We start from the raw sequence: 22,995 nt of genomic DNA on the forward strand, positions 1-22,995 counted from the left end.
TCAGATGCTTTTCTCCTGCTCCCTTGGTCATCTGCCTCACATGCTTCCCTCTATATCCCTGCTGGGAGTGGTGATACCCCACTGACAGCTAGAACTCTACCACTGTCATCATGTGGGACACTATCCCAATCTAAGGCATCTCAGCTGCCAACTACTTTTCTATTGTCATTCTCTACCAACTCTCATTGTTGTGACCAAAGGCATAAGTGACACCCTGATTAGAACATATAGACTAAAGAGGAAGCATAGTCCTACACAAACTGCAGCTACCTAGCTTTCAGCCGATTTCAAAGCAGTTTATATTCACATAAAACAACATGAATATCACTGAATGACTCCAGCAAAGCTCATTATATCATCTTACAGACTAACTTTCCCTTCAAAGAATGGGTGCCAGGTTATTTGCTCTCTAGTTTACACACATAGGAATGTATGTATAGGAATTTGGAATGAAAGGAGAGGATGGATTTCTTCCAGATTATCTAATTTGCTGGCATATAGTTGATCATAATATGTTCTTATAATTGTTTGTATTTCTTTGGTGTTGGTTGTGATCTCTCCTCTTTCATTCATGATTTTATTTATTTGGGTCATTTCTCTTTTCTTTTTGATAAGCCAGAGGAATGTTGAAAAAGAAAAGCAAAGCTGGTGGCATCACAATTCTGGACTTCAAGCTCTATTACAAAGCTGTCATCATCAAGACAGTGTGGTAGTGGCACAAAAACAGACACATAGATCAATGGAACAGAATAGAGAGCCCAGAAATGGACACTCAACTCTATGGTCAACTAATCTTTGACAAAGCAGGAAAGAATGCCCAATAGAAAAAAGACAGTCTCTTCAACAAATGGTGTTGGGAAAATTGGACAGCCACATGCAGAAGAATGAAACTGGACCATTTCCTTACACCACACACAAAAATAGACTCCAAATGGCTGAAAGACCTAAATGTGAGACAGGAGTCCATCAGAATCCTAAAGGAGAACACAGGCAGCAACCTCTTCGACCTCAGCTGCACCAACTTCTTCCTAATCACCAAAGGCAAGAGAAGCAAGGGCAAAAATGAACTACTGGGACTTCATCAAGATAAAAAGCTTTTGCACAGCAAAGGAAACAGTCAACAAAACCAAAAGACAACCGACAGAATGGGAGAAGATACTTGCAAATGACATATCAGATAAAGGGCTAGTATCCAAAATCTATAAAGAACTTCTTAAACTCAACACCCAAAGAACAAATGATCCAATCAAGAACTGGGCAGAAGACATGAACAGACATTTTTCCAAAGACATCCAAATGGCCAACAGACACATGAAAAAGTGCTCAATATCGCTCGGCATCAGAAATCCAAATCAAAACCTCAATGAGATACCACCTCACACTGGTCAGAATGGCTAAAATTAACAAGTCAGGAAACGACAGATGTTGGCGGGGATGTTGAGAAAGGGGAACCCTCCTACACTGTTGGTGGGAATGCAAGCTGGTGCAGCCACTCTGGAGAACAGAATGGAGGTTCCTCAAAAAGTTGAAAATAGAGCTACCATACAATCCAGCAATTGCACTACTGGGTATTTACCCCGAAGATACAAATATAGGGATCCAAAGGGGTACGTGCACCCCGATGTTTATAGCAGCAATGTCCACAATAGCCAAACTGTGGAAAGAGCCAAGATGTCCATCAACAGTTGAATGGATAAAGAAGAAGTGGTATATATATACAATGGAATATTATGCAGCCATCAAAAGGAATGAAATCTTGCCATTTGCAACGACGTGGATGGAACTGGAGGGTATTATGCTGAGTGAAATAAGTTAATCAGAGAAAGACATGTATCATATGACCTCACTGATAGGAGGAATTCTTAATCTCAGGAAACAAACTGAGGGTTGCTGGAATGGTGGGGGGTGGGAGGGATGGGGTGGCTGGGTGATAGACATTGGGCAGGGTATGTGCTATGGTAAGCACTGTGAATTGTGTAAGACTGTTGAATCACAGACTTGTACCTCTGGAACAAATAATACATTATATGTTAAAAAAAAAAAGAAGAAGATAGTAGGAAGGGAAAAATGAGGGGGGGGGAATCGGAGGGGTAGATGAACCATGAGAGAGTATGGACTCTGAGAAACAAACTGAGGGTTCTAGAGGGGAGGGGTGTGGGGGGATGGGTTAGCCTGGTGATGGGTATTAAAGAGGGCATGTACTGAATGGAGCACTGGGTGTTATACGCAAACAATGAATCATAGAACACCAAATCAAAAACTAATGATGATTAAGATAACAATAAAATTAAAAAAAATAAAAATAAAAAAATAAAAAAATAAGAAAGGAGAGGATGGGAGATTACATCTAAAATGAGAAGTGGAAAACAGAAGACCAAATTGATCCACATGTTAGCTAGCTTGGAGCTGTCCCTAGTTCCAACTTCAGCACTGACATATTGATAATAAATAAAATGGAAAGAAGAGAGAGAATTTGTAGTAGGGAGAACATAAGAATGTAAAGAGATTTTGCCTTCTCAAGTCAAGTTGTGGATGAGCGACACCCACTCCAGCAGCATCGCCCTCCTATATGTGTCTTTTTAAAATTTTCAACAATTTTTCTCCCTCATTCTGCAGGAACTGGATTCCACTGGTACTTTCTTCATTTCTCTTGTTCCAAGGAAAAGGGAAATAAACACCTTCACTTTAGTGTTGGTAATTATTTTGCTTAAGGCAAGATACACTCTAACTTTAAAAAATATATGTTTTGATAGAATAAAATAGAGATCCCAGAAATAAGCCCTCACATATATGGTAAAATGACATGCCATGACCATCAATGGGAAAAGATAATATTTTCAACAAATGGTATTGATAAAACTGGGTATCAACATACAAACAAATGAAATTGGGTGCTTACTTTACACCATGTATAAAAGTTACTTCAATATGGATCAAAGATCAAAATGTAAGAGCTAGAACTGGAACCATTAGAAGAAAACATAGGGGAAGAGCTTTATGGTATTGGATTTGGCAATGATTTTTTTGGATGGGACAAGAAAAAACACAGGCAATGAAAGGAAAAGTAGATAAATTGGATTTCATCAAAGTTAAAAACATTTTTTGCATCAAAGGATACTATATAGAAAGTGAAAAGTCAACTCACAAAATGGGAGAGACTATTTGCAGATTATATTCTGATGAGGGATTAATATCCAAAATAAAAAGAACTTGTACAACTTAATGACAAAAAGCAAATAATCTAATTTTTTAAAAACATAGGTAAAAGATTTGAATAGACCTTTCTCTAAAGAAGATATACAAAATGCCAATAAGGACATGAAAAGATGCTCAACATCACTAATCATTATAGAAATGCAAATTGAAGTCACAAGAAGATATTACTTCATGCCCATTAGGATGGCCATAATGAAAAGAAAGAAAGAAAGAAAGAAAGAAAGAAAATAACAAGTATGGGTGAGGATGTAGATAAATTGGAATCTTTGTGCTTTGCTGGTGGGAATGTAAAATGGTGAAGCTGCTATGGGAAACACTATGACAATTGCTCAAAAATTTAAACACAGAATTACCACATGATCCAGCAATTCCACTTGTGTTACTCAAAAGAAGTGGAAGAAGGGACTCAGACAGATATTTGTACATCTAAGTTCATAGCAACATTATACACAATAGTCAAAAGGTAGAGGTAATCCAAGTGTGCACTGATGAATGAATTGATTATTGCATGTACTGTGAATGTACTTAATGCCACCGAATGTATTTTATGTTATGCATAATTTGCCATGATAAAAAAAGTATATGTGGAATAAAACACACACTTTTGAAACGGCATAGAATTTCATTTTAACATAGATAATGGGAAGGCAATAATGCTTAGTTCACCAAAGGCAATTTAGTAATGAGTTACAAGGAAGGACAGTTGGGGCCTTCTCATACAATCATTCAAAAATATTTATGTATACTGGTTACATTCCAGGGACAGTGTTAAAGGCAAATCAGATATGTCTCTGTTCTAACTTGTAATCAAGGAGGAGAGAAAAAATTAATCAAATAATAACAAAAAATCAATTTATGAATATGTAAAAGGCCAAGTATTTGTATTGTACAAGCATTAAAATCTTCATTTTTCTTCAAAATTTCCTTTCAAAACCACTTTCTTTATATTCTTCCCTAATGCTGGTTGTAATCTCTGGCAGGATTCAGAGGATTTTTTAGTTACACTGCATGAATAAATATATAACCTTTGTTTAGATAATAAAAACTCCAGTCTAGTCTATCAAAAGTTTTTTTAAAAAATCATACCATTTAAATATTCTCTCCCCCATCTCCGGCCTTATTATCCTCAGAGGCCTACAGAGAGTGATATAGACATTACAGATTTCTTCTCTCTTCCTTGCTTTGCCTCCTCTCCAACGAGGCAACTGCAATTTGGGAATAGCTAATGTGGAGGCTCAGTAAAAGGAGATACATAGAGAGAGAAAGTGCAAAAAAAGGTCATATTTAACTGGTAAATTTTAACCTAGACATAGAACCTTTGGATTATGGCAGATTCTTTTATGTGTTCCTTAGAGATCCTTCTGCTAGGATCTTCCAACTATAATTTTCTATATTGGTGGATCCTCATTAGCCTAAAGCTCTACTCTTTCCCAAATTCTCCCTTTCACCAACTTTTTGCATCCTGTGGTACTTCAAGGTACTTTCTGCTGAGGTTAACCCTTCCTCAAGAGGAACATCCTTCTATGCTCTATCTTTTGTGATAGTGCAACATAATCCTATTGCAGTCTTCACTTTGGCTCTTATCTGTGTGTGTGTGTGTGTGTGCACTTTTTATTCTCTGTCTCTCCTCCGGTCAAGGTATAGATTCTCAAGAATCCACTTATAGCCACATGTTGTTGAAAACCATAGCACATGGACAACTTTTTCCAAATAAATAATCAACTCCAAATAATCCCCAAATTGACTTTTTCTGTTATATCTTATAGGTGGATGATGTTCTAATGCTGGTAGAGGTAGCTTGGTAATGGCTTTCTTGAGAGTTTTATATAGGTATGTTTATTAGTCTCCCAGGGATGCTATGTGAAAAGAAAACAGACTAAGTGGTCTAAACAGAAATTTATTTCTCACATTTCTGGGAGCCGTTAAGTCCAAGATCAAGATGTCGGCCAGTTTGGTTCCTGGTAAGGGATCTCTTCTTTGCTTGCAGACAGCTGACTTATTTTTTATTTTTATTTAAATTCAATTAATTAATATATAATGTATTATTAGTTTCAGAGGTAGAGGTCATTGATTCATCAGTTTTATATAATACCCAGTGCTCATTACATCACATGCCCTCCTTAATGCCCATCACCAGTTACCCCATCACCCCACCTACCTCCCCTCCAGCAAACCTCAGTTTCTTTCTCGTAGTTAAGAGTCTCTCATGGTTTGTCTCCCTCTCTGATTTCATCTTGTTTTATTTCTTCCTCTCTTCCCCTATGATCCTCTGTTTTGTTTCTTAAATTCCACATATCAGTGAGATCATATGGTAATTGTCTTTCTCTGATTGACTTATTTCACTTAGAATAATACTCTCTAGTTCCATCCACATTGTTGCAAATGGCAAAATTTCACGTTTGACAACTGAGTAGTATTCCACTATATGTGTTTATGTGTGTGTGTGTGTGTGTGTGTGTGTGTGTATATATATATACCACATCTTCTTTATCCACTTATCTGTTGATGGACATCTGGGATCTTTCCATAGTTTGCCTATTGTGGACATTGCTGCTATAAATATTGGGATGCAGGTGCCCCTTCAGATCACTACATTTGTATCTTTGGGGTAAATATCCAGTAGTGCAACTGCTGGGTCATAGTGTTGCTCTATCTTCAACTTTTTGAGGAACCTCCATACTGTTTTCCAGAGAGGCTATACCCCAGTTTGCATTCCCACCAACAGTGTAAGAGGTATCCCCCTTCTCCACATCCTCTCCAACATCTGTCCTTTCCTTACTTGTTAATTTTAGCCATTTTGACGGGTGTGAGGTGGTATCTCATTGTGGTTTTGATTTGTATTTCCCTGATGCTGAGTGATGTTGAGCATTTTTAATGTGTCTGTTGGTCATTTGTATGGCTTCTCTGGAGAAATGTCTGTTCATGTCTTCTGCCCATTTCTTGATTGGATTATTTGTTCTTTGGGTGTTGAGTTTGATAAGTTCTTTATAGATTTTGGATACTAGCCCTTTATCTGATAAGACATTTACAAATATCTTCTCCCATTCTTAGACAGCTGACTTCTGACTTTATTTTTACATAATGGAAAGATAGAGAGAGAGCTGGGTGTCTTCTCTTCTTATAAGGGCATCAACCCTATCAGATTAGGGCCCTACCCTTATGATCTCATTTAGTCTTTCACCACCTCATTGGCCCTATCTCCAAATAATAGGCACACTGGGAGTTAGGACTTCAACATATGAATTTTGCAGGGGACACAAATATTTGATTTACAAAAGTAGGTAAACTTATATTCCCATTTACCTGGGATAATCCCAGTTTATATCCATTGTCAAAACTTAATTTTTGACAGCTTTCCAGCTTATTCACAACATTGTGCCAGCTTAGATGATAAATAATAGAGCCATCTTACATAAATGCTCTAGCACTTTCATTTATATCATTCAGTCATGAGGAAGAAGGAAGTTCTGCCATTTGTGACAATATGGATGGACCTTGAGGACATCATGCTGAGTGAAATAAGTCAGACAGACAAAGACAGACAATGTATGTTCTCCTCTATTTGTGGAATCTAAAAAATCCTAACTCATAGAAATAGAGAGTACAATGGTGTGGCCAGGGGCTGGAGTGTAGGGAAATTAGGGAGATGTTAATCAAAGAGTACAGACTTCTAGTTATAAGATGAATAAGGCCAAAGTAGTATACAGCATGGTGTATATAATTAACAATACTGTATCATAAAATTGAAAGTTGTTAGGAGATTAGATCTTAAACGTTACCATCACACACACACACACACACACACACACACACACACAAGGTAATTATGTGAGGGAAGTGTTAACTAATCTTATTGTGGTAATATTTTATAATATATCTGTGTATCAAATAATCACATTGTAGGCCTTAAATTTACATATGTTACATGCCAATAATATCCCAATAAACCTGGAAAAAATTACTTGAAGAGGATTCTTTTTTTTTTTTTTTGAAGAGGATTCTGCCAAAATACTGTAATGATTCTCCCCTATATCCCTAGAAGAAATTTCAGCACCTTGGACAGTCTCAGGATAAATCACATCCTATTTTCTAACAAAGAGTGCAGAGGAAATCAAGGTTATATTGAGATAAACAATTAACTGAATTTATCTAATTTCATGGAATCACTTGAGTTTTCTAGTTTATCAAATTGTCTATTATATATAGGTACATATATATATTTAAATATTTTATTTGTTTATTTATTTATTTATTTGACAGAGGGAGAGGGTGGGGGGGAGCTCGCACAAACAGGGGGAACTGCAGAGGGAGAGGGAGAAGCATACTCCCCACTGAGCAGACCCTGATATGGGGCTTGATCCCAGGACTCTGGGATCATGACCTGATCCGAAGGCAGATGCTTAGCTGACTGAAGCACCCAGGTGCCCCAAACTGTCTATTACATTTAGTAAACCACACACTTTAGAAAATTTTATATTTTTTGTTAAAATATTTTAAACATTCTATTTCACAAAAAAAGATAATGCTAAAAGTATACTGTTGAGATAAACCATTCTCATAGGTGAATAAACAACATGGCTACTAAGCTCTTTCTCTGGTACCACTAATAACCTAGTAGCATTTCTCCAAAATACAGGGCCAATAATTTAGAGGAAACAGTCTTTCAAATTCCTACTTATAAAGTGATGGTTACTCTCATATATGTGGGAATTTCTTATTTCAGGTTAATTTTAGGGTCTCAGAGCATGGCGGAGAGAATACTGGTTTTGAGAATTAGGAGACATAGTTTTTAGGTTTAGGTACAGGACTGGACTAGTCCTTTAATACTCTTTAATTCTCTCTGAGACTGTACAACTAGGGGATCTGAGAGGTATGACTAGGAGATCCCAAAGTTCCAATAAATGTGTGATTCATCATAAAGAAGCCACATGCGGCTCTCTGGGCTTTCTTGTCACTGTGCTATTCAGCATTTCCTCTAAAAGCAGGACCAGTTGCTCTGCCAACTAAAGGCTTTTCTCAATTCTTGCAATCTTAACAGCCAATCCTTGTGGGAGACAGTGGTGAGCTATGGATTCATTTCCCCGGTGACAAGAACAATATCATAAAAAGCTTTCTTGGAGCTTGGCATACCTCTTATAAGCAGTGGCAAGCATTTTAACCATGCTACCACTAGAGGTTTTCATTACTGTAAGTGACATCTTACATCACTAGTGCCAGCATAGCTTGTCACCAAGTACCACAGAACCCTATCTGCCTCCCCCCAGATCTATCCTAGTAGCACAGGCAATTTTGCTTTCTGGTGAGGCTTATTGCAGGCTGCAGAAAAACAGTGTCTTACTCCGTGGTTACACAAATCACCTCCTCAATCAAAGCAGACAGATTCAGGTAGCAGCATTCACTGACGCCTGATAGAAAGCTTTCAATCTGATGAGCTGGGAATGTTAGAGTAGCATTACAAAAAAAACAAAAAACAAAAAAACGGATGTGCTAAAAATGTCCATAAATGTCTTGCACAGAGATTGATGTATTACTACTTAGAAATGCCCTTGTCCAAATAAACATTCTCAGATCAAGGGCAAATAGTCATCATCTTTTAATAATCTTATTTTGAATTTATGTTGCAGGTGTCAAGGACAAAATAAAGAGCACTGGCAAAAGGAAGCTAAAAGATAATGTGTAGTACGGTGTACTTAAAAGATTCTTGTACTTCAAGTCAGAAGGTTCTGCTTGTGATCCTCCGTGTTCCTCTTCTTGTCTGTGTGAACATAAACAAGCTACCTAACCTCCATAGCCCCCAATTTCCTAACTCATAATATTGGGTTGAATACACTTTTCTAAGATGCCTTTTGATCTAATAGTCTGATTTTCGTGATCAGAATGAGATAGCACCTTTTTTTTCCCACAACTTCAAGGCTCACCCCATCCCCATACCCTAGCACTACTACTTCCTTTGAGCTTCACTATCTCTAAAACACTCCAGGTTAGCAAGCTAAGACACATACATTTTAAATATCTTCCCATGATGTATATGTATAAGAACAATCTGTATCGACAAAGAACTTGAATTGCTGTCTGCAGAATTTAGGCAAATACAGAAATAAAAATTTTTTGTGTGTTTTAGCTCATATTAGTATAAACCCCAACTTTATAGTGATGAATAGAGGCACCCCCACATTGAGAATATAAATTATATCCTTTATTCACTTTTCAATTTTCCTATCCCTTTATGTTCTTTTATAATGTAATTGGATATTAGCAGTCATTATAATATTGCATGAATTTATATTTAGTAACATGAAAAGATGTTTGTTATCAGTGTTAAAAAGCAGTTACAAAAAAGTTTAGTATAACCCCATTATACTTTTTTATATACTTATATATATTACAAATAATTATATATGCATACATAAATGTATGGAAAAGTATTCTGTGATTCTATGTTAAAGGATTATAACTGCTTTTTTACTTTTCACTATAATTTGAACTTATTATAATGTACATACATTATTTTCATAAAAATAAAACCACATTGACAGAAAAAATAAACCTTTTAAATCAAAGTCCAAACTGATTCCAAATATGCTTTTTCTAAGCCTTAGTAATTATTATATTCAGACTTATAAATATGTATATAGATTGTAATTGTTCTTTCCTATATTTGTGGTGCAATCTTACTTTTCATTTTAGGCAAGAATATTTTATACACAAACTGAGGTATATCTACGTAAATAATGTGTTTTCATTTTCAAATTCAAGTGGCTATTGGAAACTATTCTCAAAAAACCAAACTTGGCATTTACCTGTGAACCTCTCATCTAACAATGTTTGCTAGCAGATGCCCAATGTATTATTTTGAATCAGTAATAGATTTTAACAAGATTTAATTACAGTAGATAATATAAAGATAAGGCATCTTTCACCTTCAGGAAACATGGAAAGTTAAGTGTTAGCCCCTCTTTTCAGAGATGAGGAAACTGAGACATAGCTTCAAGTTGCTAAAAGTCTCTGAATGCCTGCTGGGTTTTTTCATCTTAAAGGACTTTGATGATGAGTCTTGGAGTGAAGAGTGACCTGTGTTCACAGACTTAACCTACATGACCACTGCAAACAGTCTGAGATGTTTTTATTATATTTTATTAAAAATAAGTTCATATTATAAAATGTTTTCTGTAAAATAGGTTCAAATGCATATATATATATATATATATATATATATATATATATATATATATATATATACTTAAAGTAAAATAAATCCAGTAGTCCTACCATCTGGAGGAAATCATTGATAATATTTTGGTTTACATCATTTATATTCTTTTAGTCTTTTGTGTGTTTGTGTTATACATATATTTTTTAAATCAAGGAATTATACTATACTATCTGCTTTATAATGTATCTATTTTACTTATGGAAAATGAGTGTCTTTGAATCATGTTAAATCTTTTTCTTCTATTTAAATAGATGATTATTTATTTTATGGATGTGCTTTCATTTATTTAAACTGCTATGAATTTTCCTCCAAATTTTGAAATGCTAACTTTTTTAGATTTATGATTGTAGTCTCAGGATGGATTATCAAGTAAAGCCTTTGCTAAATTACAGAATGCTTCTAGATCCCATGTGCCTTAGTTCATTCAGGCTGCTATAACAAAATATCACAGACTGGGTGGCTTATTAACAACAAACATTTGTTTCTCACAGTTCTGGAAGCTGGGAGGTCAAGGATCAAGGCCCTGGCAGATTCAATGTTTGGTGAGAGCTTTCTCATTCATAGAGATCTGTCTTTTTGCTGTGTCCTACCATGGTGGAAGAATGAAGGGATCTCTCTAAAGCCTCTTTTATAATTGTACTAATCCTATTTATGAAGGCTCTTCCTTCATGACCTAACTACCTTCCCAAGGCCCCACCTCCTAATACCATTACCATAAGGGTTAGGATTTCAACATCAATTTTGAAAGGATATACACATTTAGACCATAGCACCATGTACTGAAAATTTTCTAAATCCAAAGAAAAACAACAATAACAAAATAATATACCTATCAAGGATTGTGATAGCATTTTATTTTATTTTATTTATTTATTTTTTATTTATTTATTTTTTTAAAAGATTTTATTTATTTTTTGACAGAGAGAGAGACAGCGAGAGAGGGAACACAAGCAGGGGGAGTGGGAGAGGGAGAAGCAGGCTTCCCGCTGAGCAAGGAGCCCGATGTGGGGCTCGATCCCAGGACCCTGGAATCATGACCTGAGCCGAAGGCAGACGCTTAACGACTGAGCCACCCAGGCGCCCCTGTGATAGCATTTTAAAAGTGATGAGGAAGCTATAGCTCTAAATACTTTGCCATCATATGCCCATCAAGATTGGACTGTTGTCCACCTTACTAATAAGCTCAAGTCCCATTGGTACTTCAAGATGCTTCAGCCAAAATGGCAGATTTGGCTGGATTTTTTTTCTATATCTGGACATTCTTCTCATGCCATGTTCTCAGACTTGAAGTTTCTGTTGAACATCTTCAAAAGCTGAAATGCCTCCCATGTTTCAAGCTCCAATTTTTTTTTTAAATGAGAATTTTTCTCTAATTCTCTGAGATAATTTTTATATTTCTTTATGGATTTTTTCATGAGTTTTGCACAATTAAAATATTACTAAAGGGCTTCTAACCCAGTAACAGATTTGTATGTGAGAATACTTGTAACTTTTTGATTTCAAATTTCTGAATCTAGAAACTTGCTTAGCAATAAACAGACTTCAATACCTTCCAGCCTTATTTTTTTAAACATTATATTCTTAATAGTGTGATAAAGTTTCTAACTTTAAAAATCTAATTCATATGCAAGGATATTGAAGTCTGATCACCGTATTTTCACTAATAAAAATAAGGTTTTCTTCAATTGTTGAAAAAAGCAGGTGAGGCAAATCTTTATCACTTCCCCCTTTGTTTCATGCAGGTCACAATCACTTTACTTCTAATACTTTCTTGGGTGTAAGGAGCACAGACTCCAAATAAGTCTGAAGCCAAGGCCCATGTCAAGATTCTGCTTTAAGCCTCCATCCTGGTCTTCCAATCTGCTGTATAATCTTAATTCATTCTCTAAAGTAACCATCCTGCATTTAAAGACAACAGGATATTGGCACTGAGCCCCCGCACAGCTGTGGAGAGGACTAGCCATGACAGTATTAGAAGATGTGCCATCTGTAGAACCTCTTCGCACCTACAGATTCATCTGTCATGAGGCAAGTCACTGGAAAGGAAGGGGTGGGCAGAAAGAGGGAGCCAGGTGCAGCTGACTTTGACATATGGTTATTTATTTACACTTTAAAGTAGCTTAGAAGCCATTTTTTTCTCTCCCTCTTACAAACCTCAAGTAACTGAGTCAGGAGCTTAGGCAATGTGAAGTGTCAGGTCTAACTGCCCATCTTGACCTCCTTGCTTCAGTAGCAGTACCGTTTTAAGCCCAGTGAGTGTGAGTTGAAAGAAAAATGCCTTAAATGGACAAGGTTCCTACAGTCAAAGCAAAGCTGAGAAGTGAAGCAATTATCCGGACCGTTTAGGGAAAGACAGGTAAAGATTTCTGGACGTATCGGCCAAATAGAAAATTAACGCATGAAAAATGGAAAGCACCAATTCTCATCCTAGTTCGGCTGCTACTGCGCAGAAGGCTCTACAAATGATGTCCCTGAGTATAAATGGCAAAGAGTTAGAAAGTAACTCAATGCCACTCATTTATCCTGCTCAATTTAAACCTACCAGTCTCAAGCTTTTTGCCCCAGTCAACTCCCACCCTCTGCTTTGCTTCTAAGAATGCCAAGATCCACAAAACTCTCAACCACTATCTAATCCAGTGTTTTAGGAGTCTATTCTTGTAGGGAATCAGCAGGTGGTTTTTATTAACATCCCACCCTCACTTTAATTGCCTTCCTTTCTGTCATTCCTCCAGGTTCCTCTCCCTTTGTCCCTTTTCCCACCCATTTCCAAGCACCCCAGGGTATATGCCCTTCCCTAGCCTCCCAAGATTTCTTGTTTTGCCTGGACATCTAGGTCTGTGAATTATGATATATACTTGCTTTGTCATGACACACAATTCACTGCCACATTAAAAAAAAAAAAAAAGATGTTTACTTTGTAGCTTGCAATTAAATGTGATGTTGGTACGTTAATGGGCTAACTCATTATCCTATAGTTTTGATCTTTACATTTTAATGGAGATGAAGCTGCCACTAGGACTGGTATCTTCTAAAATCTTAAAACCACTGCAGTTACAATAGTATGGTAATTTCAGGCACTGTGGATGGATAATGAGGGATGATTGTGGAGCAGGTGGATCTCTTACTGCCTATAAAACACACCCCCTGTGATGCCATGCATAAAGCTTGATGCCTGTTAAATCCAACCAGTGTTTTATGTTTTCCTGTTTTACTCTGAGTTGAAATATACTGTCATTATTATGTCAGGCACCTTCTTTATACCTTCCTCATCTCTCTTGCCTTTATTAATCGCTTCAATATTGCTTCCAGTAAAAGTCTGGAAAGGAATGTGTTTCTTTTGTTTCTGCTATATTTAAGTTTCCAAATTTTTTATCCTTTCTTCTGTCTGCCCAAACAAATGTGATCAGAGAAAGTTAATTCTTCAATTCTCCTGCTCATAGGGAATAGGAAAAAGAAAATGGCACCAACATTTGGTGGCCCTACCTTAATGACATTGGTTTGTTTCAACAAATTTCATGAGGGCAGATTTGGAAGAAAAGGAGCTTAAGCTTTGCTCAAAATAGATCTAGGTTTGTTTTAGTTCTGTCCTTTACCCATCATGAGAACTTTACCAAGATGCTTGACCTACACAGACTTCAGTTTCATTATCTCTAATGTGGAGGTAGTATTATTTACCTCGAAGTGTTGTTCGGATTGAATGATATGTATATGAAATGCCTTAGAGTGCAAATACATTATGTTCAGTGCGTGGAAGTTGACTAGTGTTATTTGCAGAGCACTGTACCAAATGTTGCAGGAGTTAAAGACATGAATTGGATAGACTGACTTTCTCTCTAAGATGCTCACAGGCTAGTGGTGAGTTCATTTGCCACTGCAACAACTGATTCTGAATATCAAGTCAAATCTGAAGTTACAGACTGAATTGTGTCTCCTCGAAATTCATGTTTGAAGCCCTAATCCCCAATGTAACTCTATGTGGAAACAGGGCTTTTAAGGAGGTAATTAAGGTTAAATGAGGTCATAAGTGCAGGACCTCAATCTAATAGGACTGGTGTTCTTAGAAGAAGAAGAGGCACCAGAAGTAAATATACACAGAGGAAAGGCCATGTGAGGACATGGGGAAAAGACAGCTTCCCGGGAGGGGCCGCAGGAGAAACTAATCCTGCCACCTCCTTGATCTTGAACTTCCAGCATCCAGAACACTGAGAAAACCGATTTCTGTCGTTTAAGCCACTCAGTCTGTGGTATTTTGTTATGGCAGCCCTTGCTGACTACTACACCTGATATTAAAGAAGAACAGTTATCTGACTTTTGGAGTTCAGAGAAGGGAGAGAGGTTTTCTGTTTCCCAAGCAGGAAGCAGAGAAGTCTATATGGAGGAAGCCTTAGAGAACAAACATGTGGGTGTTGAACAAAGGGAGACAGGGGACACATGCAAATACAGGGAAGAGTCTGCAAGCCCAGTCGGGGGAGACTGGAAACCCAGGGGCAGAACACAGGGACAGCAGTATAGCTCAGTGAGTCCCTCAGACATCATATTATTTCTTCACTTTGGGAATTAAGCATATAAAAAATAAATGTGACTATATATAAATATGACTATTTGGGCATTTAAATAATCATCACGTACAGCTTGATAGAAAAGTACCTTTCCCAGAAAGGTCTGAAACTATTGTGCCACACAGTAATGTGATCCATGCCATCCACTATGTTAGTCTTCTATATGTAAAGGACATGTTTTGAATAATAGAATTAGGTGTTTTTTGAAAACACTTACTTTCCCAACCAAGGAAATAATGGAACAAATGCTATTCTGATACATAAGAGCTTTTGAATCAAATAGTTTGGATTAGATTCGGGTTCCTCAATTTATAAGCTGTTTGCCTTTGATGAAATCCTTAATTGCTGTAAACTAAGTTTTCTCAGCAATAAACTTAATAATTACTCCTGCTTCTACTTCGGGGGCTAAGTTTTGAGAATGCAGAAAAAGTATGCAGTCAGTACAGGGCCTGGAATACAAGCAATAGTAACCGTTTTAATTATTATGCTCTAGTACTTATCAGTAAACGAGATTGAAGCAGCCATCAGATGAAAGGGGGGTGGTGTGATATGATGGAAACCACTTGCTAGCCTCCCACTTCTATACTGCACTGAAGTTAATTCCTTTGTTCCTAGAGTAAGCATTAGACATTTACCCTCTGGGCAAAAGCGGTGATGGTTCTAAAGCATTTTGGGAAAATATAAATACTTCGTCTGTACTAAGTTGTTGGCAATCTTTACCATACAAACAGATCATGTTTTTCCTCGGCCGGCTAAAATAGGGTTCTAAGGTAAAATATACTTTGATGAGCTTTAAGATGAAGAGATACATTTGTCATGCACCCAGGAGAGCAGATAAAGGTAAAGGGGTTTGGAGTGTAGTGTTGGGCAGCCCTAGGGCAGCTGTCAGCCCCAGAAAGATGGGGGAATCAAGAAGGGACAGGATGCAGATTTTGGTGGCTCATGCATCCTGAAAACAAAATGTGCCTAGCTTGTCACTTTCCTAAGGAAGTTTTGCTTCATTATTTTATTAAAGTTTGTAACAACAGGCTGTTTATGGTACAGTATATTACATCTGCCCCAATTCTCATTCTTCCTGGGAAAACCAGACCAAAGCTCCCTATAGCTTTGCATGTGGAGTTCTGTAGATTCATGCATTACCCCTCATGCATTATCCCTCATCAGTTCTAGAAGAGTAAATGCCCCTGATTAAGCCTTTAATCTCCTAAGAAATGTTGTTAATGTTCTTTATGTTTTTAAATGCCAACGAAGGGCTGAAGTTTTGTAACTAGTAATTTATTTTGTGGGGGAACAAAAAGATTACATATTATATGTCATGGATGTTTTGGGAGCTTTACAGATATTAACTGATTTAATCCTTATGACAACTCTGTGATGTGGAAACTATTATTTCCATCTCTCAGACAAAGAAGCTGAGACACAGATAAGTATATAAGTCCACAAAGCAGATACTTGGTGGAATCAGAATGACAAGGAAGCTCTCTATCTTAATAATTATCTTAATCATTAAACTTCTATCAGCAACTACTACCAGATACAACAATAAAATATTTGGCCTTCCTCCCCACTTCTTCTTCTTCTTTTTTTTAATCTATGTGGATCCCAGTGACAAAGTTCATGGCACCATGTGAGTAAAATACAGTACTTTCACCTTAGGTATTCTGTTTTGGCCCTAGATACTACTTTGGTTTCACTAAGCTAGCACGGCACAGAGAAGATGGGTGCTGATATTAATCCAGAATTGATGTTATTTGTAAATGGATAATCTTCTGAATGCTTCAAACAGTTGCATTTCCTAAGCTCCTGAATATATCATAGTTTTTCTACAAACAAAATATAAATAGGGGTAAAATTTATTGCCAAAAATCCAAGGAATGTGATTTTTTTTAAAAAAAAGAATCCCAGACCACCTTTTCTTTTTCTGGAAGAGCTGGAGTGGTTCTCCCCACCCCCCCCAATTAAATAAGTTTATGATAGGAATGGATGTACTACATATACACATACACATACAAAAACACAAAGCCCATATATATGTATAGTACATATACACTTCATAGATATATGTATACTCAAAATTATTTTGTATTATCTCTTCAAAAAGCATACATAGCCTAAAAGGATCAAGTCAGTGATCTAAGGTTGCGATGGCCGTCCTCTTCACCTAGAAGGCGCTACTCCTTGCTTTCTCTCTAATGTGCCTTGCTGTGTTTCATTGATCTTGGATGAGCCTTAATTATGTGTCAGTCGCATGGGCTTTTTTTTTTCTGTTAACGCGATTTCTTAGTCTTTTCTGGCTTTTATAACAAAATACCACAGATTGGGTGGCTTTTAACAACGGAAATTTATTTTTCACAATTCTGGAGCCTGGAAGTCTAAGATCAAGGCACCACCATCTTTGTGTTCTGGTGAGAATCTATTCTCCCATTTGTTATGTATCCTCACATAGTGAAAGGGAGCTTTCTGGGGTCTTTCAAAAAGGCACTAATTCCATTCATGCGGGCTGCACCCTCACGAGCTAAGCACCTCCCAAAGGCCCTCCTAATACCATCATCCTGAGCATTAGGGGTTCAACATATAAACTTTGCAGGGACACAGACATTCAGAACATAGCACCTGATAACTGATTTCTTCATGAAAATGTGCAGAAGAGAGTGAGGACGGCTGTTAAAGCCTGGGGCAGCATATGGCCTTGTTTAAAAAACTCTCACAGGGGCGCCTGGGTAGCTCAGTCGTTAAGCTTCTGCCTTCAGCTCAGGTCATGATCCCAGGGTCCTGGGATCGAGCCCCGCATCGGGCTCCCTGCTCCACGGGAAGCCTGCTTCTCCCTCTCCCACTCCCCCTGCTTGTGTTCCCTCTCTCACTGTGTCTCTCTCTGTCAAGTAAATAAATAAAAAGAATCTTTAAAAATAAATAAATAAATTAATTTAATTAAATTAAAAAAATAAAAAACTCTCACAAAACATTGCTGCCTTGGACTCATTCTCATTCTGTTTTTGTATCCTTATCACTAGCATAGATAGTAGAGCATTGTAGGTAAGGGTACAGCATTGGACCCAGCTGGTCTGGCACTGGGAGAAGTCCTTGGGCCAATTTGGCCAAGTGATCCAATCTTTCAGTGCTTCGGTGTTCTCATCTGTGACATGTACACCATCATCATCATCATCATCATCAAACTCCTGCCTCAGAGGATGGTTGTGAGAATCTCATGAATACATACATATTTATTTTATATATATTTATATAAACTATATATGATTATCTGTGATACATATTTATTACATACATTCATTATAGCAAAATATATATGCAGGTATGTGTGTATGTATATATATTCAAGATACATAAACACACACATATATATCTTAAAGAATGCCTTGCACATTTACATTTAAGTACCAAGTAAGTGTCTGCTATTATTATTAGTTCACTATCCCTCACTGTCAATGAGCTTGTGATACAAATGGGGAGAAATAGGGAACATATTGCATAGTGATTGAATATATAGACTCTGAGGTAAGATTGCCTTGGGCAATTATCTAACCCTTAAAACACTTTTCTACCTCCCCTGTAAAACTGAGGTGATACTATTTTCAAGGCCTGACAAAGATTAAGTGATCTAATACCTATAAATTATCTGACATAATACTTAGCACATACTAAGAACTCAATAACTATACATTTATTTTATCATTATCATTATTCATGTTATTAATATTAAACCAATTTCAATAAATATTTGGCCTATTATTATTATTAGTCTTACTATAGTATGAAATCAAACACAAATGGAACTTTTTCTGATATAGAATATAAGTTCCTATACTGCATATTGTGTGTGGCTTAAAGCTGGCTACTGCAATTTGAAGTATACCCACAGAATATACACTAAACACCCTGATGATAAGAATTTAGACATTTCCATAAAAAAAATTATTTTCTGCAATGTTTTTGTTTTTCTTTGGAAATCCTAGGCCTCTGCCTTGCACTGTGCCTCTTACAGAGTTGGGCACACATTATTAGTACAATCGAGTTTCTGTGTGGTAACAGAAGATAGCAGTTCTCTAGAAGAGGACTTCCAATTAATTTCCAAGCAGCCAGGCTGCTGCTGCATGGTCCGTCATTGTCAGACACTCCATTCTTCCTACGTGACCAGGAATAGCAATGGATGCTTCTAGCAAGAAAACTGCCTGCCAAGTCCCATATCTTTAAAAGTGGACTCTAAACAGACACCTCATAATGAGCCTGCCCTCATCTCTGATCTCATGAAATAATCTATTAACCAACCATCAGGTTGTTCATTAACTGTTCCTTCTTCACACCTTCGTTGGATATAATATGAAATTTGCTTTCTTTAATTCACTGATAAAAATAAATCAGTTACATTGCTCCAAGTTATTCTTTTAAAGGACTCTGATCTTTATCTCTGTCAGCTTTTGTCCAGTCTAGTGATATGGTGTTGTAGCGATCCTAAACCTTCCCGCATCCTGGTGTTTTGCAACGGTAGAATACACTGACCAGTATCTATACTTTGATTTCAGGAAGGAGGCATAGTTTGCTTGTAGCTCATTTTTCCAAACAATAACACTTCAAAGACCACTTGGTCTGTAGCTTTTTACTGTTTCTTAATTGAAAAAACACTGTATGAACTTGATCAGAAAGAATGTGTGGTACTCATCTCCCACACTCGATGTGGCCTGAATCTTGCTATTTTTATCATGTATTCTATCATTTTCCCACATTTTGGGGGTCTTAAAACTAATTCACCAGAACATAACAGGGTATGTTACCATTTACATTCATGTCTCACTTAAAATTGAGCTCCTTCCTTCTGCATGACCTTTACCAGGCACACTAACCTCCCAAAGCCTCAATTTTCACATCAGTAAAAAAAAAATAGTATTACCTATCCCACAGGGTTGCTGTTAGGCTGGAATGAACAATAACTGTTAAGTGCGTCGCGGAGTTCCACACATATGGGAAGGGCCTAGAACACATTTTCTGTCATTTTTGTTATTATTATCTTAGAAATGTGAAGTGAGATCAGATCCTTACACAAAGGATTATGATAGTTCTTCAGAGACTGAGAGCCAGAAAAGTAAACACAACATTGTTTCCCCAGGAAGCACGTTTAACATAGGGTTATAAGTTAATAAACACACACAGGCTTTTGAACTTACTCCACAGACCCAGATAGACTTTTAGGCCCGAGGTTGTGCTGACTTTAGTGGGAATGATAAATATTGGGTATCCTTAGTGGGGAAATCACAGTTGAAATTCATATACATTGACACATTGACAAGAGTCAGGAGCCTAAGAGAAGAGATTTATGGATGGCATGTTCTGATTGCTAGAAGGAAAAGAATGACCCCTGACTTACTGTGTTTAGCTCTAAATATTCGACATAGTGAATGATCAACAGTCTTAGAAATAAACAATCCCAACCTTTTCTTCAAAATGTCTAAATAATAAGGAGTATAGAATGCAAATGTCTACATCACCAGATAAACAAATACCAAACACTAGGTGAAGACATATAATACATCATCAGATACACTGTTATATTTAGCTGGATTGTAATGTATACCAGATGGCAGACAGGCAGCTCTAGGTTGATTTCAGGCAATAGACATATTTTTCTCGGCCTGCACAGTGTTGGATGAGATTGTAGCCTAAACAGTTTGACTTATTTTTGAACATTGGAAAAATAGGATATTTTATATAAAATTCAGTTACATGTATAAATGGCTTATTAAAAATACATAAAGAAAAATAAAGGGGTAGCGCAAGGGAGCCCATGGTAATGTAACATTTCTTCATCTTGTATGTGGTGGTGGTTACACAAAGCTACACATGATGAAGTTGTATAAAACTATACCAAAATTCAAATAAGAGCTTGTAAAACTGGTAAAATCTGAATAAGCTCTGTGGATTATACCAATGTTGATTTCCTGGTTTTGATGGTATACAGTAGTAATACAAGAGTTTACTATTGGGGGAGGCTGGGTAAAGGGGATACAAGACCTCCCTGTCGGTTTCTGCAACTTCGTTAGAGTCTATAATGATTTTAAGATAAAAAGTTAAGAAAATGTATAGCAAGAGGCTGCAACAACAGATTTCCATGTGGCAATAATTTGGAATACTCCAGCAGGTGCGCCTTTATACAAGGAATGGGAAGAAGGGAAGAAGGAAGGAAGGAGGGAATATGACAGGACATAAGAAAGGAAGACAATTTATAAATTCTACAGATAGAAAACAAAACAAAATTTATCAGAGAATAAGAAAGTGGTCGTGGAAAGAAAAATCATTTAAAAACTGTTAAAAATAGTCTCACTCTTTGTCTCTCTCTCAAATAAATAAATGAAATCTTTAAAAAAAGTTAAAAAAAATAAAAACTGTTAAAAAATAAAACCAAGGTTACAAATCAAAAGACAAAACAAAAAGTCAAAAAAGGAGGAAATTATGAGAGAAACATCAGAGATGTGGAGGTTCAAACTCCTTCATCCAAATAATAAGAATTTTAGAAAGAGTGAAGAGTGAAAAAGGAGGCAAGACACTAGTCAAAGTACTAATTGAGATTATTTCACAGTATTTAAAACCAAATATCAGATTGAGAACACCCATGGACGGCCTGAGATGGGAGATGGGCAAAGTCCTACCACTAAGATACATTTCATGAAATTTCAGAATATCGAAGATGACGAGATGGTCTTAAAAGTGATTGTGGAAACATGCCAGTTTATAGGCAAATGAACAGAAATCAGATTTACATTAGATGCTATAAGAGAAAATTGTACATTCTTGCCAAACTATCCATAATGTGTGAGGACAAAATAGATTTTTTTTTTCAGATTTGTAAGGCACACTGAAGAAAAAATGAAATAAAAACCAAGGAAGAAAAATGCACAGGATTTTAAAAATGCACTTAATTCAAAATGCCAGGATGAGAGATATGCTGTGTAAATAGAGAGCAACCAGCTCTAACTGAAACAGGAAGTCAGGGCGCCCAGGTGGCTCAGTCATTAAGTGTCTGCCTTTGGCTCAGGTCATGATCCCAGGGTCCTGGGATCGAGCCCCACATCTCCCTGCTCAGCGGGAAGCCTGCTTCTCCCTCTCCCTCTCCCTCTCCCGCTGCTTGTGTTCCCTCTCTCGCTGTGTCTCTCTCTATCAAATAAATAAATAAATAAAATCTTAAAAAAAAAAAAAAGAAACAGGAAGTCAGAGCCTTCATTTTAACAAATGTTATGATGAAGAACTTGTATGCTCTTAGAGACTGGGTAAGGCATATGCTTCTTCTATAGGTGAACAAAAGGAAAGGTAATTCAAATCTCCACGAAGACCAAAAAAAAAAAAAAAAGTTCTTAAGAACCCTAATCAAAATTTAAAGCAAACTTAACTGATTCATGATTTCAAGTAATTGGTATAGTTTGAGAAAAGATAAGCCATTGAACTCTGACACTGTTCTTCAAGGAAGTGGAGAGAGAAGATATTTAAGTTTTAATTTACTGTATTTCTGTGCCATTTGATTTTTTTGTACGTGTATATAATTTAACTAGTAGAGTTAATATAATAACTACAATGGAGTTATGCACTGGTGTTTTATGAGCAGAGAGTCAGGGTAGGTAGTCCAGACTAGGAATATTCAACTAAGTCTTCTGAAAGGAGATACATAAGTGGTACCTTATGAGTTTAGAAGTATTTCAGCACAAATTGGAAGAATGGTGGGAAGGAAGAGAGAGAGTAAGTAGAAGAAACTCCAAAAAGAAGAGTATGAACAAAGAAACAGAGAAATGTATCAATACATCTATTTACTTATGCTAGATCTTTCTGTATAATTGCCACTGGAGATAAAAGTTAGTTAAGAAATGAGCACTTCCTCAAAAGTTTACAATCAAATGGTGGAGACAGATCAGCAAGATTGAGTTGCAATACAGTGCCACAATTTGGTATTTTGGGTGGTGGGATTTGCTGTTGAAGATGGGAGAGTAGGAGGTGGGTTGTGTGAAAACA

The sequence above is a fragment of the Phoca vitulina genome, unplaced genomic scaffold, assembly GCF_004348235.1.
Source record: "Phoca vitulina isolate PV1807 unplaced genomic scaffold, GSC_HSeal_1.0 scaffold12, whole genome shotgun sequence".
Lineage (NCBI taxonomy): Eukaryota > Metazoa > Chordata > Mammalia > Carnivora > Phocidae > Phoca > Phoca vitulina.